We start from the raw sequence: 17,797 nt of genomic DNA, 5'->3' as shown, positions 1-17,797 counted from the left end.
CTGTTCCCTGTGAACTGTCCTCTAATAGCTATTTAATTCATAGTACTAACGGATTATCAAAGCCATTTAAATTAGTCATTATGGAGAGGATAGATTGTGAGACAGCCATGGGAGGTGGGTCACGTTAACCAAAAGGCCTAAAGGAAAGATGAGGAAAGCATGCAAATGAAATATAAAAAGGGTGATTTTTCTTCTCTCCCTGCAGATTCCACAGGCTCTACTTATGATTTAATCTGCTATAAAGCTGAGCCCGCTGTGGGAAGCCCTCGGGGAGGAGCCTCTTTCGTGCACTTTTACCAGAAATAATGTTACAGATTCAAAAGAATCTTAAGAGAAAAAAGAGAGACAAAAGAAGATGTGTGTGTTATAGAACAAAGCTGGAGAGAGAAATGGAAAAGCGAGGTGACGAGCGTGAAATACTGGAAACACACACAAGCCAATGAAATATAGATCTCAAACACCACACTGATGTGACAGGGTGACCTTGCAGCTGGTGAATGCCACTTATGAAAAGCAAATTCAGTTGGGTTGGGCTGTATTTACTTAATGTAAGCCTATATCACTCTCACTGATTTCTCTTTGCCTCTCTACAGTGTTTTGTTTTGGCATTTAAGGCTGAACCCAGATGGTAATAGCTGTCACAATAAAAGCACAACTACTTTCTTAACAGTAGCAGTGTGTTCAGTCACGACTTATTTAACATACATCTGTAGTATATTAAATAAAGAATAGTTTACACATGTTCCTTTAAACAAATGTTGAAATGCTGTTTGGAAATTATTGACTTTCAGCTACTGAGAAGTAACAAACAAACCACATCAATAAGTCAGGTAATTTACAACCATGATCAGTTTATATATCAGGATTTAATGATTGAGTACCTGTCGAACAACAGGAAACATTTTCATTGTAGCCTACTTGTTATTCATATGTGAGTTAAAGGCCTAAATAAGCCTAGATAAGCTATATTCAAATGAAAGAAAGAAAATCAGCAAATCCTCACATTTGAGAAGCTGCAATTAGTTGTTTGGTATTCTCTGGATAAATTACCTAACCAATAGACAAACACATACACTTTTTTCTTTGTTTATTAATCTCTTTAATAAACTAATTGCTACTGGAATTTTAAAGAATGTTGTGAAGGTGCGGCACTCAGCGCACTGCAACAGAGATTAATGACTCAAATTTGAGGCACCGCTGGAGATCAGAGAGAGATTTATATGTAATAAAAGCCCCATTTATGTGTTATATTCAAATCCAAGATTATTATTCCTGTGTGTGAGATTAAAGAGATGCACTGGAGCATCCACACTTGAGCACACAGTCACAAACGTCTGACACCGTCCACTTTATCAGGTCAGGAGTCTGCTCGCCACAGGCCGCCAACTCTCCACCGTGAAAATATCCTCCAAGCCGTATAAATATTTATGTCCATTAATAGTAAAGAGGCAGCACGGGTAGAGGCATAAAGCTCTGTGCTGGTCTTATTTTCTAGAGGAGATGCACTCCAACTGCCACGACGTCTCCGTCGCCATGACAACAGAGTTCAGTGAGCGAGCCAAGCAGGACTTGGCATCATCAGTCTGCTCAGACAAAAGTAGCATGAGTCTCATAGAGAAGGGGAAACGATGTGCACATTAAGTGTGCTCCAGCAGCAGCGTGCATGTTAATGTTTACTTATAGCTACTTAAACATCACAAGGACACGTGTTGTCGACGCACAACACACTTCATGGTTGCCTCTGGGAACAGGCTACACCACAGATGTCAAAATGTGGATATGGACGTGATTAGATGATCTCAGGCCATTTGTAGACATTGTTACCAAATAGCAGGAGCCACACAGAATACTTTGACCATATAAAGATGTGGACGCTGATGAGGAAAGCAGATGTGAGGAATTACAAGCTATCACATTCACATTCCACAGACCAATGTGCGCCTGAGTCTAAGTCCAAAACATTGTCTTAACAAAGAGCCAGAGATTTATTGTCCTTCTGCTTTCACATGTTCAGCTGATGGGAGAATTTGAAAGTATTATTATACGTAACACTCCGACTATAAACAAATAAATAATTTCACCCTTGCTTATCATTTTTCTCCATCTCTTACACACACTCATACTGTTGCTGGTGTCCTGGACTTCACACTGTCAGAACAGTGACATTTTTGTGAACATGGGCATGATTTCTCTTTGTGCTATAGAAACAATGACACTTTTGGGCTACAGGATAGATGGGGAATGAAAACAAATGAAAGACAGGAGGCACGCTGAGGCGTGTGTCAGAAAACAGAAATGAAGTGTTATTAGAGTCTACGTCGAACACAGCAGCTCATGAGGGATTAGAAGGCCGAGCAGCAGGAGCGATTTGCTCAAGAGAGAACAGCTTACTGACTTTGTGCTTTCAAGGTAACACAGCTTTCACTTCCAGACTCAGCATGCATGCATGCACTGGCTCAAAGTGCCTCCTGCAAGATTAACAAGGAAGTTTTCTCATTGTGTGAAGAAAGGGCACAATATCTTCCACCAGAGGATGGAGCTGGAAAAGTTGAGCTTTTTTTCCTGGTGAAAAAAAAAAGATGTGAGGTGAGGGTTTACATCATACCCTTAGTCACTTTCCTCATGATGACGGAGTTCCTCTGTAATGACAAGAGTGTGTCTCTCAAAGACTTTCACCTTCCAGCCGAGAGATGATCTTGTGAGAGAAGCTCATCTCGAGACAAAGAAATACATCAGGACAGTATTTGAAAACATGTGCAGGCAAATAAAAATCAATTAAAGGAGAACAAAACAAAATTAAATAAAAATGCTGTAAAGTCAAGGAAAATCTAATGCAATCTAATGCAGTTGGTGCAGTAATAAGTTATCAAATACAAATTACAAGTAGAGCACAGATATTTCACAATTACAGGTGGAGAAAAACAAAAGAGTTTGAGGTTTGTTTGGTAGGTTTGAAAGCGGCTAAAGTTGGGAACATTTAATATCATAAAGCTAGACACAAATAGAAACTATGTGTGTAGGCAGCTTAAACATGTTTCAAAACACTGGTTCAAAGTTGAGACACACTTAGCTGAATGTTTCTTGGACATCTCTGTGACCTACTTGCTTTATATACTCTTTAAAACACATTAGAAAAATATTTTGGCCATGAACCAGTGAAATGATTTATAAACTAGCAGCAGCTCCTTAAAATCTATTCTACAAACCACGTGGGAGCCAGTGTAAAGATTTAGAGGGTAATACCAGTTTATTACAATTTGGAATTTTGGGATACTTTCATAGTCTCAGTTATTTTTTCTTATGGATAATAATAAGATTGTACTCTTGTATAACTGAAATCAGGGAGCATAGCAGCACAAATTCACAAAAAAGCCAGACATGGCAGGAATCATGCAACTTTTCTTGGTGCAGGTATGATTATGAACAATGTTATTTCATTTTTACCTCCTAATAAGATGGTTTAGATTGTTTCATTGCATTCGTTTGCTTGATTGCACTCTTTCTGCTCATCTCACCCCTCACATTTCCCAGAGTCACTGCACTAATATCTCTGGTCTCTGAATCTCTCTGCAACTTTTTTGTAACCTTTGTTTTTTAATGGAGTCCAGGACTCTTTTGCTCTTCAAACACATCAATACTGGTCTGATTTGAGGGCTCACAGGCACCAAAATTGTGGTCAAAATAACGTCAAAAAACATATTTTCTCTGTTATAAAGAAGTAAAAAAAAAAAAAAAAAAAACTCTAACTGAAAAAGACAACAAAATGAATGTAATCACACTACTGTGAATACTATTTTATCCAATAGAGTGATGTCCAAAACTACAAGATAAGTGCCAATATTCTCTGCTCTGGTTGTGTTGCATCCTGATTCTGTGTGGACATTGAACCTGTAATACCTGCTGTTGTTTGAGGTTGTGTTGTTTTAAACTATTTCAGATTCGACTTATAGTATCTAGTGAAAATGTTCCCTTCCGTGTAACAGTGCTTTGTGTTGTCCACCCATTAGACATGATGTTATTTGTTCAGACTGCAAACCCCCAGCATGCCCCACTCTTGTGTGAGTAGGAACAGGACAGAGAGACCCCATGCGGAGACAAAAAAGACAAGGATGTGGATGAAGACCAGCCTGTGTACAGTGACAGCAGGACTTTCCCACACACACACCCTCCAACCCTCTTGTGTCCCACTGATTTCGAAACCCCAGGGAGTTTGGGTTTTTGGGGGGGCTGGTTGGAGGGGGGTCTCAGCCGTGCCTGAGGACAGTGAGACAGCAAAATCCAGGACATGACCACACACACAAATACACACACTTATAAATACACCCACACATGCCACTCAGTGTTATTAACACAGGTCGTCAATTAGGCCTGACCTAGAAAGGCTGTCTGCACGAAGGCTACACAACAAAGTGAAGCAGACGGCCTCAAAACACTCCAAATCCCCTCTCTCAGCTCACTGTCTGAAAGCCTGGATTAACTCACACACACATAAACACAAACATTTATTAGACATAATATGTGCATGCAGAAAATGCCACTTTTAAAAAAAATCTCTCCAACCTCAACACTGATTTCCAGATGCAGTAGCACGCAGAGAGGCACACATAGAGACTGTGTGGTTAAAGAACCGATAGAGAAAGAGGCGGAGCGCCAACACTGACATTGGGAAACTAATTTAAAGCCTTTCAAATGGCTTTCACTGCAGCTGTCAGCACATGAGACAATTAGTTCCACCATGTCCGTAACTTGTTTCTGTCACTGTGCAGGTACATCATGTTGGCGAGAAAGCTGGCAGACCATGTAAACAACACTAACCTGCAGTGGGAGATATGAATACCCTGAACACCCTCACCTTTTTGTCTCTGGCTTTCCTTTTCTCAATGTGGAGTGCAGTGCAGAGAGAGACTATCACAGTCTTTGGGGCCACATTGAGTGAAATAGCAGAGGAGGAGGGGGGAGGCAGCCGAGGCAGAAGGATGTTCTGAAGGTGAAGAAGGTGAAAGTTGTCCTCCTGTGCCAGGCATGTGTTCTCAGTTCGCGGGCAAGGACGTGCCAGGGACAAGCAGTTGCATTTGGCTCAGTTCCCTATACCGAAAGGGCTGCGCTTTCATTCATGGTTTTGTCTTAAGAGCTTTTTCCTCCTCCATTGTTACACAAGGCCTATCTAAAGGGTTTATGCTTCTGACTCGTGCTAAGCACTCAGGGTGACAGAGCCAGAGCTCATCACAAATCCTAAAACCCTCTGCAAATGCTTTTTCTCCTTCCTCACTACTCTCTGTCTATATTATTGTTTTTCACTCCCCTCTTCCTTCTGTCCCCTTCCCTCTTTCCCTCCCTCTCTCCCTCCCTCACTCACTCTTTGCTCTCTTCATCTCTTAATGCCTCTATCTCCTCTCCACTCTCACTGTGACAGTCAAGTGCAGGCGTGCTCTAATCTAAGCCAGATGAGGTAGAAAAACACAGGCTTCCTCCGCCGGTTGCTTTCCCCATTAACCAAGAGGCCCATCATTTCTTTCTCCAATCACAGGGCAGACTTCTGAGGTTTTACTAGCACGTCTGCATATGCACTACAGCAGACAAGCCAGTAAAAGTCTTCTATGAGTGATTTATAATGACACTCGACGGCCTTGCTGCTGCCATTTTCTATCTCCTCACCACAGACTATTGGGCAGTGGCTCAGGGCCAAACTCATGGCACCTGTAAAGAAAACTGCAGTGTCAAACCTGTATTACATAATTCTGTATTTTTATGGATGGATCTGAAATTCCTACACATTTCAGATCCCGGAGGTTCCTCTTCAGAGCATATGGCTATGTAAACGTGGCTTCTGCTCGGACCAGATTGAGTGTACAGTCGCCACCAGGGTTGAGCTGAGGCGCCATCCTCTCTGTCATGGTGAGTTTGGTCTGATGCTTTCATGTAGAATTGTTTGACTCTCACTCACTGCGGAGCCAGAAGGACATCACGTCCCTCTGGGGACAGTTGCTGTCCCGCCCTGTCACTTTCACTCCCGTATCCACGGGCCATGAAGCACATGGCAAACAAGTCCAGGCTGCAGTGAAGCAGAGTGAGGGAAGGAGGACAGAAAGCAGATAAATGAGACGGTATAGGTGGAAGCAAGGAGATAGCTCAATATATCTATATTAATGACAGTGTTTTTGACTCAACATTTATCTGAGTTAAAGGGATAGTGGTTTAGTTTTTGCAGACAGTTGGATCAAAACATTGATACCACCATGTCTGACTCTGTATGGTGAATACTGCACAATGCTAAAGCCAGATGATAATTAGTTTAGCATATTTTGGGACAGAAAAACAACTAGCCCAAAAGTAATCAAGCTAACAGCATCTCTTAAGCTCTCTAATTAACCTTTATATTTTGTTTATCTTATCCGAACAAAACTAAGTGTAGAACAACATGTGATTATAAGAAGGATTATGTTTTGTGGCCTGTGAGCTATCTTGGCTGGCTGTTTCCTAACCCTAGCTACACATCTAAGAGGGATGAGGAAGGTGTATAAGTGTATTTTCCAAAATGTCAAAATAGTTTTCTGTAATGGCAGAGTGCATGTTAGCAACTTAAATACCCGAACATGAAGCACATTTTCTAGTTCTTCATAAGGTGCCAAAGGTTCATCGTAGAAGAAAAGTTGCTAACATGTCAGAGATCTACTTCTTCATCTGATTTCATGTGAACAGATTTTGTCACTGGTGGAGAAATCCTCTGGTAGCTGTGGAGAAGGAGGCCATTATATCCACAATCGTGCGCTAATCAAGCCTTTCTCCCATGCTCTCCCCTGTGTCTTCTTGCTCCCTTTGGATGACCATGACCTGGATGACTGAGAATCTTCACAGACATTTTTACTCTGCATTTTGGGACGAACATCCTCAGAGAGGTGTAGCAGGATGAAAGCAGCGCTGAGGAAGCCTCTTGGATGAGAGGTACAGTAAAACATCTTCAAATATCCTCAACCAAAATCCAGTTGCCCTTGATTGAAACCCTCTTGGATTCTCACTCTGACTCTTCCCCTCCTGCTTCCCGCCTTATACCCCCTTCATCCACCCACCCTCAACTCTCAGTAGAGGGTACTGTACATTAAGTGAAGATTGTGAGATTTCAATCAGCAGCGAGATTTAGGAAGTGAGAAAAAAGAAACTTTCCTCTCAAAATGTATCATTTTCCTAGTTCCCCCCTGTGACTACTCATCTCTTACAGGGCAGATCTATGATGCTGAGGTAATAACACCGGGAGGAGAGTCTGGTGCAGCGGGAGAACAGGCTCCGGATCGCAAAATAACACACTCAGTATCGAGCCCCGCATGAATCAAAATGACAGAGCCAATCTAGCGACAAATTCTCTCTCGCTGGCTGTAAACTGTGCTGCTTTCTGGATGGGTGGATACAGGAGCACAGGCTGGGGAAACTGTGAGTTAAATTCAAAAAGGAAAATTAATTTAGGTGTACATTCTCTACAACGCCACCTCTTATTCTCCACAGTGGAGTTAATCACACTCTGGTTTATGGGGACGAGCGTTCTTCTCAGTGATACAGGCTTTCACTTTTTGTGAGTGCACATGTGCATCATAAAGGTCTGTCAGCGGAGACTGGAAAGGTCAGTAAAAGTGAGTTCACTTAGCCCTGCAGCTGCCTGTTCAGAGTAAAACTAACCAGAACCACAAGCTAACCTCAAGGGGGCACAGCTCGCGTCCACGCCACGGTAAATATGAAGTCTTTACCGTGAATGCAGCAGCTCATCAGTATGCTATGTCAAAACTACAACATTAAAGCAGAGGGTTTCAAAGTCTGACACTGTGGGGCCCCCAACAAGTGAGCTTTAGAGAAGGTAATTAGGAAGTACTGTATAATGTAACGGAGTCAGTTAGTTAGCTGTGACCCATGGTTTAGTCGTTGTTAGGTGTTATTTTGGCCTACATTTGCTTACACGTGCAAATTGACACCGTTAGAATGAGCTATTAGCAGGACCTGTTTGCAGTGCAACCCAGACATCTTTACTTAGACACAGCAACAAAGTTAAAAATGTTTTTGTAAGGAGTGCCTTTTTTAAAATCTGATTTCTAAGCAGATTTATGCATGGTTATTTATTATAGACATCAGAGATAATGAAATCCCTAGGAAGCCTCAGACACAGCAAATCCAAAAATAGAGATATAACATGTGTGTTGAGATGATGTACTTACTGTATGACTGAGGAGGAGTGCAAACTTTGACACAAATGCAACTGCATACCTCATGTCACTCCTTTTGCCCCACCCCCACCACCACACACACACACACACACACACACACACGAACATTCAACTCTCTCACCTCACATTATGAAAACCTCCTGTCTAAAGAATACAAGACTCTCTGAGCACAGTGCTAAGTAACGATGAAATACATAACGTATGTGGGCGGTGAGATGGAAACAAAAGGAGAAGCAGGGATGAGGAGAGAAGGGGTTAAGCCTGCTTCTCTAGCTGGTGCCCAGGTGCAAAATGTCCCTTCCCTCAGGCTGTGAGTCTCCATGCTGTGGAGACCCTTTAATAGCCTTGAGATGGAAGCGCACTATCCCCAATAGTCCATAAAAGACAGTATTCCTCTGTCCCATTCCACCCCGTCTGGCCCCATAAAAACTTAACTGGTCTCACATGACCCCCTCTGTCCACTAACGCAGAGACTGGCTGAACCCTCAGAGGCCCTAGGTGTGACTGGATGGCTTTAAACTCTAAAGGGCAAAGTGGTTCACCGCTTCAGAGATGAGCTCACTTGTTGTCTGGTCATCCTGAGAAGAATGGCCCCTTCCTCAGGAATCATCTGCTGGACCTGGGCTCTGGAGGAAAACCTGAGGTTACTCATCTAGTTGTCGAAATGGCAGTAGACAAGAAAAATATCTAATATGCTAAAGCAAACATGTAAAATATTTATTGATAAAAGCAACCATGGCCGTTGCTAGGAATTCTGGGGCCCCTGAAAGAATACTAAAGTGGGCCCCTGACTTTTCCACTTTTTTTCTTAGACTACGTATGTATTATAATTTTTTATTTAGCCTACTTTGTTTTGATGCTAATGCAGCATTACTATGAGTATTAGTCAGAGTCTTATGCAGAATAATTCAGTCATACAAAGATTAGACTACTGGGGTTTTTTTGTGGGCCCTACTGGGCGCTGGGCCCCTAGAATTATCATCACCCTATACAACGGCCCTAAAAGCAGCTAAAGTCATGACTCTTTTCAGGATGTGGCAACAGTCTGCAGCAGGACAGTCTGGACAGAAGCTGTGCACTGTCACATGTGGGGGACTTTTCCTTCAGTGTTTGCCTGTGGTTTGGAGGTTTTTTTTTTCCACAGCTTGGGGAGGTTGGGGGGTAGGTTTGCACTCTGGTCATGTTGTGACCAGAGAGCAAACGCAACTCCCCGGGATCGTCACAACGCTGAGGTTGCCGCTGCTCAGCTGCTCACGGATAAGGAAGTGTGTGGCCTTGGGGAGCCCATTAGCACAGACCAGACTTTTTTTCTTTCTTTTTTTTTTACTGAAACAGGATCACCTCCACACTTCTGCTCAAGAGGAGCAACTTCACTTTGGCTGCAAACACATCCAGGCTTCTTTCCTGCTGTCCGCAGCAACAGTCCCAATTATTTCCTTCAGAACCCCCACCCCCCCCCACCCCCTCTACTTCCCTCTCACAAACACACAACCTTTTGCATACACACCCACAGGCACTCCAACACGTCTGGGTCTGGCCAATGTTTTACTCTTCCATCTTCCTCTTTAAACGCTCTTCTGCCAAAAAAGTAATTAGGTCACAGTTTATCTGAACAAAAGTACTTGCACAATATGCATCTCCAGCTTTCTTTCCTATGAAAAGTATATGTACACATACGTCCTCAAACTGGCAGGATTAAGATTTTCTTTCTGAGGTCAACAGAGCTGAAAGCCTCAGATGTTCTCCCCATGAACTCATCCTTAAGCTTACTGAGCTAAAACATCTGGGCCCCCGACTTTCTCTGCACAGCTTTCTACTGAGCGCAGGGAGGGATCCTTCAGGATTTGGCCAGTGGGCAACACACACACACACACAGTCTGGTGTGTGTGTTTTGTTGAGTGACAGCACCTGAGAAGCCGTTCTGTACTACTTATAGGTGAAAAAACCAACAGCAGCGCCCCGTTTGTCATTACTCCTGTTAATGTGGCACAGCTGCCTGCCTGTCACGTGGCGCCACCCCTATCTAAATCCCAAGGTGCTTTGTGTGTGTGTGTGTGTGTGTGTGTGCGTGCACATGTACAGGTCTCGGTTGGCTGCTCCTCCAAGCCCCTCAGGAAGAGGAGACAGGGGGGCTGCGAGAAGCGTGTGATGTTAAAGGTACGACTTCTCGACTGTGATCGTTACAGAGTTTGGTGGGAAAGGCCAGATCCCCCGCTGTCTCGTCCAGTGTAAACATAGTTCCCCTTCCTGCGAGGAAGAGACGGACAGAGGAAGAAATGTGAGAGAAAGAGCAAAATATAAGACAGGGGAAGGGGACCGAGAGGAAGGGATGGCACAGACAGCCACAGCAGGGGGCATGCTGTTCTCCATATTAGCCTGTCAATGAATCTCATTAACATGGCTTCCCTAATCAGCATCCGAGAATATTCCACTGAAGGCCATCCACTCTGCTCCCCACCTCCTTCCTTTGTTTGTGATTACAGTGATGCATAAATTTACCATTATTTTTTTTCATTCTCTCTTTCATTAAAGAGAACTGGTTTAAACTCCCTCAGAAGCAGCTTCTGTTGTTTTCTGTCCAGCTGCCTGTCTTTACACGTGAAGCACAGCAGGCTGCCTTGTTAAAGATATCCACTCTGCCCTCGTCACATCAGGAGAGGTTTGTTTTCCACCAATTCAGCTTCACTCTGTAAGCAGTGCAACTGAATAGGCACTCATGCTGAAAGCCTGTCTTGTTCTAATGACAGATTACTAGATAAATACAGCCAAATTACTTACAAACGTTGCTAAAGGTTACAGGAAAAAATTGGAGTTGCTTGAACATGGTAACAGTAATTTCAGAGACAGTGACAAAAGCCATCCTCTTATCTCTTCACATTTGTTGACGCCACTTAACTGTGTTGTGTTATGTGGATAAAAGGGAAAACAATGTTTGCGTGTCCAAAATGTCATTCATGTTTTTCAAACTTAAAGTTGAGGACGGCCTCTCAGGGACAAAGAGGTGTCACTAGTCTGTCATTCACATGTGTCACATCACTGGGCCCTAACAGGAAGCTGGCTGGCTGTGAAACAGGAAGGTCAGACCCCATGAAGAGTTGTTTGGTTCTTTTATTTGCCCTCTGCTTTTCCTTAATGAGAGCAGCTGGTATCTAATGCAAACAAACCTCAGCTATTGTCCAGAGACATAAAAACGCTAATGTTTGATTCCCTGGTTTTTAGAGATATTTGGTGGCACAAGATGAAACAGAGAAGATTAGAGGTTGGGAGCGAGAGCCGTGCCAGAAACATTCCCAACACCGCACATGCTCATTCTTAAATCATGATCAAGTCCTGCCGATATTGGGAAATCTGAATTCCAAAAGCTGTACAGCATTAAATGGGAACAACACAGCCTCGTCTATCTCAGAGTCTAAGCCTCTCTCTTTATGTCCTCTGAAACATCCATGACTTTACATGCAACAGTTCTGACACATATTTTTAGGTCCATACTGATTTACTATCTGTCCTCTAAGTCGTCTCCCTTACTCCACACTCTCCAGTGGCTCGAGGCAGCTTTCCCATAGTCCCGTGTGCTCTCAGGGTGTGTTCCTGGCACTGAATGTGCACATAGGATAAATAAATCACATACAGGCCCTCTGGAGAGAGGGGAAACTGACTGTAACGGACTACAGGGAATAAAGAAGACATCTGGTGGAGAAGCTGGAGCCGTTCTGGTGAGGAGAAAATGACAAAGACATTATGTGAGATGGTTTCACCAAGCCTTTACAGGTTTAACCAACATGTTTGCTAAGCTCAACAGGACAGTTGAAGTACATTAATTCAAGTACTGAACAAAAGGGAAACTGAGGGAAACACTGCACTTTTTACACCACTACTTTTATTTAACACTGCTAAGGATATGACAGTGTTATAAATTATGATACTAAAAGGTCGAAATAAGGGTAATAACCTTCTGAAATTATAGTGGCAGATATTATATTACAATATCTATCTGTCAATCTACAATTATATTTTGATTAATTGTGTGGCTATAGTTAAACTTGAGCAACTTTGACATGAACGCATCGGTTATGACAACATTTTTGTGCACTATGACCTCTTTTTCCTCTAGTACTTTCTACTACTGTTGTGTAACTTGAACTATCTGGAACAAAGCTAACATTAACTTGCTAATGACATCAATTATGATAAACTGGTGAGATTTTCACAAAAAATATTCAGACACCACTGGCATCCTGTCCTCATCAACACCAAAGAGAGTGCAATCATCTTCAGGAAACAGGAGTCCATTAAGACTGGCAGTGACATCAGGTAGCCCCTCAGAATGGCTCAAATGATTTGATTTACCAGCCAAGAAGTCATCTGTGCACCCCACACCGGATGTACACAAAGACATGACCGCACATTTCCCACATATATAAAAAAAAAGGACGCTGCCGTGAAAAAGCATCCACCAACACGCTGTGTTTCACTGAGCAAAAGAACTGTTTTGGGGTCTCACTGCAATTAACTGCAATTAACATGGCTGAACAGTGAGACACAAAATTCATGGAGTCCTGTGACTGTTCAGAAGTCACCAAACCATGACAAAATTTGATTTTGTAAATGGAATCTAGATTAGTATTGTAAATTTAAAAAAAAAAAAAAAAAAAAATTACTATTTGTAAAAAGAAAGAAAGAAAGAAAAAAGTATGACTTATTGTCAATCAAAAAACATGCATGGAGTGCTGCATGGGTATCAGTTGTCTTTGTCTGTTGTCTCTACCTCTGGTGCTCTTCAGTGTGAGGATCCAAATACTAGATGGTTGCGGGAACTGAGGCACTCTGAGTAGGAAGGAACGCGTTGGCTTGGTTTTAATTTGTTTGGCCATGCTGCAATAAAGGCTTTTTAAAATCACCTTCCTACTCTGAGTGCCTCAGCGCTACCATCTATGACTTATTGTCATTTATAATGAATGCTATTATTATTATTATTATTATTATTATTATTATTATTATTATTATTATTATTATTATTATACGTTGTCAACTCTGTAAATGAAGCCTGAGTTGTTCTATATAGTGTTTAGACAATATGAGTAGAAATACAGAAATTCTACTACCATCTTAGGTCCAACGAATAAATATTACATAAAATTACTAAAATGTAAAAATAAAAAACTCCTCATATAACAACATCTGGTAGGACGTTAAATAAAATGTTGCTCATTTTTCCAAACGGAAATTCATCTAGAAGTCAATAATAAATTCAACTAACTGAGCAAACTAAAATAACAGACTTAGGATGTTTTTCCTGTAATCACTGCCAAACTACTTGGTTCATTCAAGGAAATGCTCCAGAAAATAATAATAAAAAATAATGATAAGAAAATAACAGGGCTGTGAAATAAAGCAAATGTACAAATATCTACAATCCTTGTGTGGAAGCAGAAAGAAAGCTGAAACACTCTTCTTATTGTGGGATGAAATGAACAACTGACCAGAAGGAGAGCTGTCTGTTAGCCAGAAAACAGTCATTTCAGTGGGCTCAGGCTGTGTCATAGCATTTACTGTTAGCCATTTTGGAGAGGCCGTCGCATTTGTAGTCCAAACACAAATGCAGCCATGAACGGCGGAACAGTTGATCCTGTATCAACCCTGGTCCCAGTGGGTTAGTGAGCACAGATCCTATTAAATAGTGTGGCTGCTGCTACATTCAGTAGACGAAGGGGAGAAAAGGGGGGTGAAAACATTCACACTAACCTCCATCTGCTATGGTCAGGTTTGGCACAGAGTCAGCAAGTCTTTCCAAACGGCAGAGCTTACTTTGTGTGTGTTAATGTACACGAGTGCAGAAAAAAATTGAGAGAGAAAAGAGAGACAGAGGGAGATGGATGGAGTGGAGAGGAAAGTCGGCCGGAGGAAATAAAAAGGGAGATGGGAAGAAGTGAGAACAGCCATCCGCAACAAATGTGCTGCAAGGCTTTGGTATGGGGGTGACAGGTGCATTATCATAGGTTAATGAGAAGACGAGGGCCGACTGTAGCTGCAATCAGGGGAGTGCTGTCTTCACTACCACCTCCATCAATCAGATCCGACATAAACTCCCACTCCAGCAAAAAGCACACACACACAAATACACATAGGTATACAGTACAGTAAAGCAACACATACAGGCACACATACAGTACAAACACCTTCAAGTATTCAGTGCTGAGCGAGCATATTATCGCTCGTGGGTAACACTGATACAACGATATTGTGGCCTCAGTTTTGCACAAAAGATTACAGTGTGATTATGAGGTATTTATGGGTACAATGAGAGATAATTAGCACCTCAAGCACAGCCCTCAGTTGTGATCATATAAAGATGTTAAGTACGGCTGGCACTGGAGTCTGTGATCTTCGTAGGAGAAAAGAACAGAAAGTGGTGGAAAAAGGGTTCAGATTATTTATTTAAATGCCCTGAAAACATTTGTTCCCTATCAGATTCCTATTATCAGCTACTGGGTCAGACACAGATACATTATTTCCATTATTTCCATTTAAAAAAAACATTTTTTTTTTAATGCAGTGTGAATGTTTTTGTCTCTTCTCCCTGGTTTAGCTGCTAATCCATCCACCATTGGTTCTGAAAGTTCATGTTGCAGGACTTTTGCAGCTTGGTTCAGCATCATTCGTCCAAATGCTCACCTCCTTTTCCCTGCTGCTAAACTGGCCGGCATTCCCTGCTCTTGAACCAGCCTACCATCCAGTGCTGCCATTAAGCTGGCCCTCTCTCCCTGCTTTCCCTGTATATGACCCAGCCTGCCCACCAGAAGCTGCCTCCATCAGCTCTTCTTAACTGACCAATTCCATTTGCATGTGTTTACATATTCCACGTTGTGAACTGTTTTCTTGTCTGTACACAACATCTATTGCGTGTCTGCCCATCCTGGGTGAGGGATCCCTCCTCTGTAGCTCAGGTGTCTCCAGTTTTTCCCTGTTAAGGGTTTTTCCACAGTGGATGTGAGGGCAGAGGATGTTGTTCTAGGACAAACTGTAAAAACGGGCTATACAAAGAAACTTGCCTTACCTTGCCCTGCCTTGCATTTTAAAATATTAGGTCCTATGATTAAATGTCAATGGTACAAATGTAAGTAAATTAAACTTCAGTTGGAGAGGTTGACCACAGCCCTTTGATGGAGGGACCCTGGACAGCATTGGCTCCAGCCTCCTGTGACCCTGCACAGATAAACCCATTAGATGAAATGAAACTACAGAAAGTTTCAATAGACTGTTGCCAGAATGGCTACAAAGCCACCCAAATGTTGGCATTTATAAATTTGGCTTCTACATGTAAGAGGAAGTCCCTGCTGTAGTAGCTGTAGTGTGTTACTTCTGTTGACCCCTAGAGGAATTCTGTGTAATTACAAAAACACTATTTGTGTGTGGCAGATACAGGCTGCAGTCACAAGAATGCAGGCATTTTTTAGCATGAGTGTAAGCACTGGGGAGCGTACCTATGTTCCCTGGGTTCTACGTTCCCCGCTGTTGCCGGTTGATGAACTCTCTCTGGACTATCTCTATCTATCTAGCCTGTCTAGCCTCTACCTGGTCTTTTTGCTAAACTTAACCAACTCCTTTCTTTATTGCCTACTGTAAACCCAACCAATGGGACAATTCCACTTCTCACTCAAAAATAGGCAAAAATCTGCAAAGTCACAACTCAACTTCCACTATGGAGCTAATAAGTTTAATCAGTGTTGTGTTACCTCACCTAGTAATGGCTTGTATGTAGCATGTGACATAAAACAGACATGTAAAAGTTATGCACTCCAGCTGTAAGTGCTACGCCTGTGTAAATGTGTAAATGCACACTGAAAACAATTTGCTGCTCCTGTGGTGTTTTTGTGAAACAAGTAAGCACTCAGTTGTAGCTGCCCTCTCTTCCCCTCTCTCTGTTTTTATCTCCATCTTCATATCTCTCACTCTCTCTCTCTCCCTCCATCTCACTGGACTGTGTGTTTTCACATACTCATATTATATAGTGTTTGGCAAGGCAGTGGGGCTGTGCCTGAGTGATTTCAGAGGTCTTTATTCTCCGCAGGCCAGGGAGGCCACATGAAGAGGAGAGCTTGCCCTTATCAAACTGGATTAGCTGGCAAGAGGAAAGAGAGGGAGGTATACAGAGGAAGAGAGAGGGAATGGAAGGTGGCTCTGAGTGTGAGTCAGTGTATCACTCTTCTCAGGTGCTGGAACCTACAAGCCGCTGGGCAGGAAATGAAGCGGAGGACACCCACTGACCTGCAGCCACTTGCCGCCTCTCAGCCTATCACAGAAACAATTTAAACAGCTAATGGAACTAGGCTGATCCTCTTTCCATCTCATGCAGGGGCACAGTGACTCATACTTCTCATTTCTGATTAGAGCTCCCCAGGCTTTAAAGTAATCTGCACCAGACAGGGGATAGGCCCATGCTAGTTATGTTATTATACATATCTATCAGACGGATATGTGTAACAGAGTGCATACTGTTTGTTTATACATGATCCCTACGAGAGATTAAAAACAGGAAAGCCAGGGCAGGAGGAAGTGGCTAGGCAGGGGGGTCAGTGTGCAGGTGGAGGAGGGGTCCATTGCAGGGGTGACTGGGGGGCATGTGGGGGTGCAGTCTGACCATGACACAGTGTGAAGAGGATGCTGGGTGGAAGACCACAGCGGGCAGACAGGGGTGGGGGGCCTTTGCCATCAACTGTGTTGGATGAGCACCAATGGAGCGGATAGCTGACTAAAAACACAGGGAAACTAATGGCAACACAGAGCAAACATCCAGGTAAACATACAACTCATTTGCATGGGCTCAGTGCAGAAACATGAAATGCATGTATCCTCAGTATTGACTAAAGTTTTATTCACACTCTCTGGAGACACATTTCTCAGATAAACATATTCTTATAAATCACCTCAGGTCACTCAGCGCTCACTCAACACATGGACTTGACATCTTCATTATTCATTCCTTTATTTCATTCGGTCTCAGTGGGATCATCATCTGTCCCACTTCCTTTGCCCTGGACTCACTGACTGACAGCTGTGTGGAAAAAAAAAACTGAAGAAGCTTTCCTTCCTCATAGTGTTTGTCCCTGACAATGTGTGTGTGTGTGTGTGTGTGTGTGTGTGTGCGTGTGTGCTTTGATGAGTTCAGCAGCAATAGCTTACTATCCTGGCTATAAGGCCATTTTTTCATACCCAGTGTACAAAAAAAAAAAAGAATCGACTCCTGTGCACTGAAATTACACAGTTTTGGTGGTATTTTTTTTCCTTAAACCCCCACCATCTACTACTGAAATATGTTGTTTTTACCAACCATCAACATTTTCATTTCAGTAATCTTGCGTGACAAAGAAAAGCATAAAATCCTCAGAGAATGGAAAGAGGGATTTTTTTCTCCTTTCAAAAAAGTTGCAAAATAATTATGTTTTGTAAATAACTAAATGGAGTCCAGGGTGACCACCACAGATTGATTGTTTTGTTCTACCAACAATCAAAACCCCAGTCAATATGCAAACAATCAATACTCCTGTGCATTCATGTTGATATCATGCATAAACAAGAGGAAAACACTTTCT

Source organism: Trachurus japonicus, chromosome 6, assembly GCF_045865225.1.
Source record: "Trachurus japonicus isolate A0001 chromosome 6, Traja_1.0".
In the NCBI taxonomy this organism is placed as follows: Eukaryota; Metazoa; Chordata; class Actinopteri; order Carangiformes; family Carangidae; genus Trachurus; species Trachurus japonicus.
Note: the sequence above shows the minus strand (reverse complement) of the source record.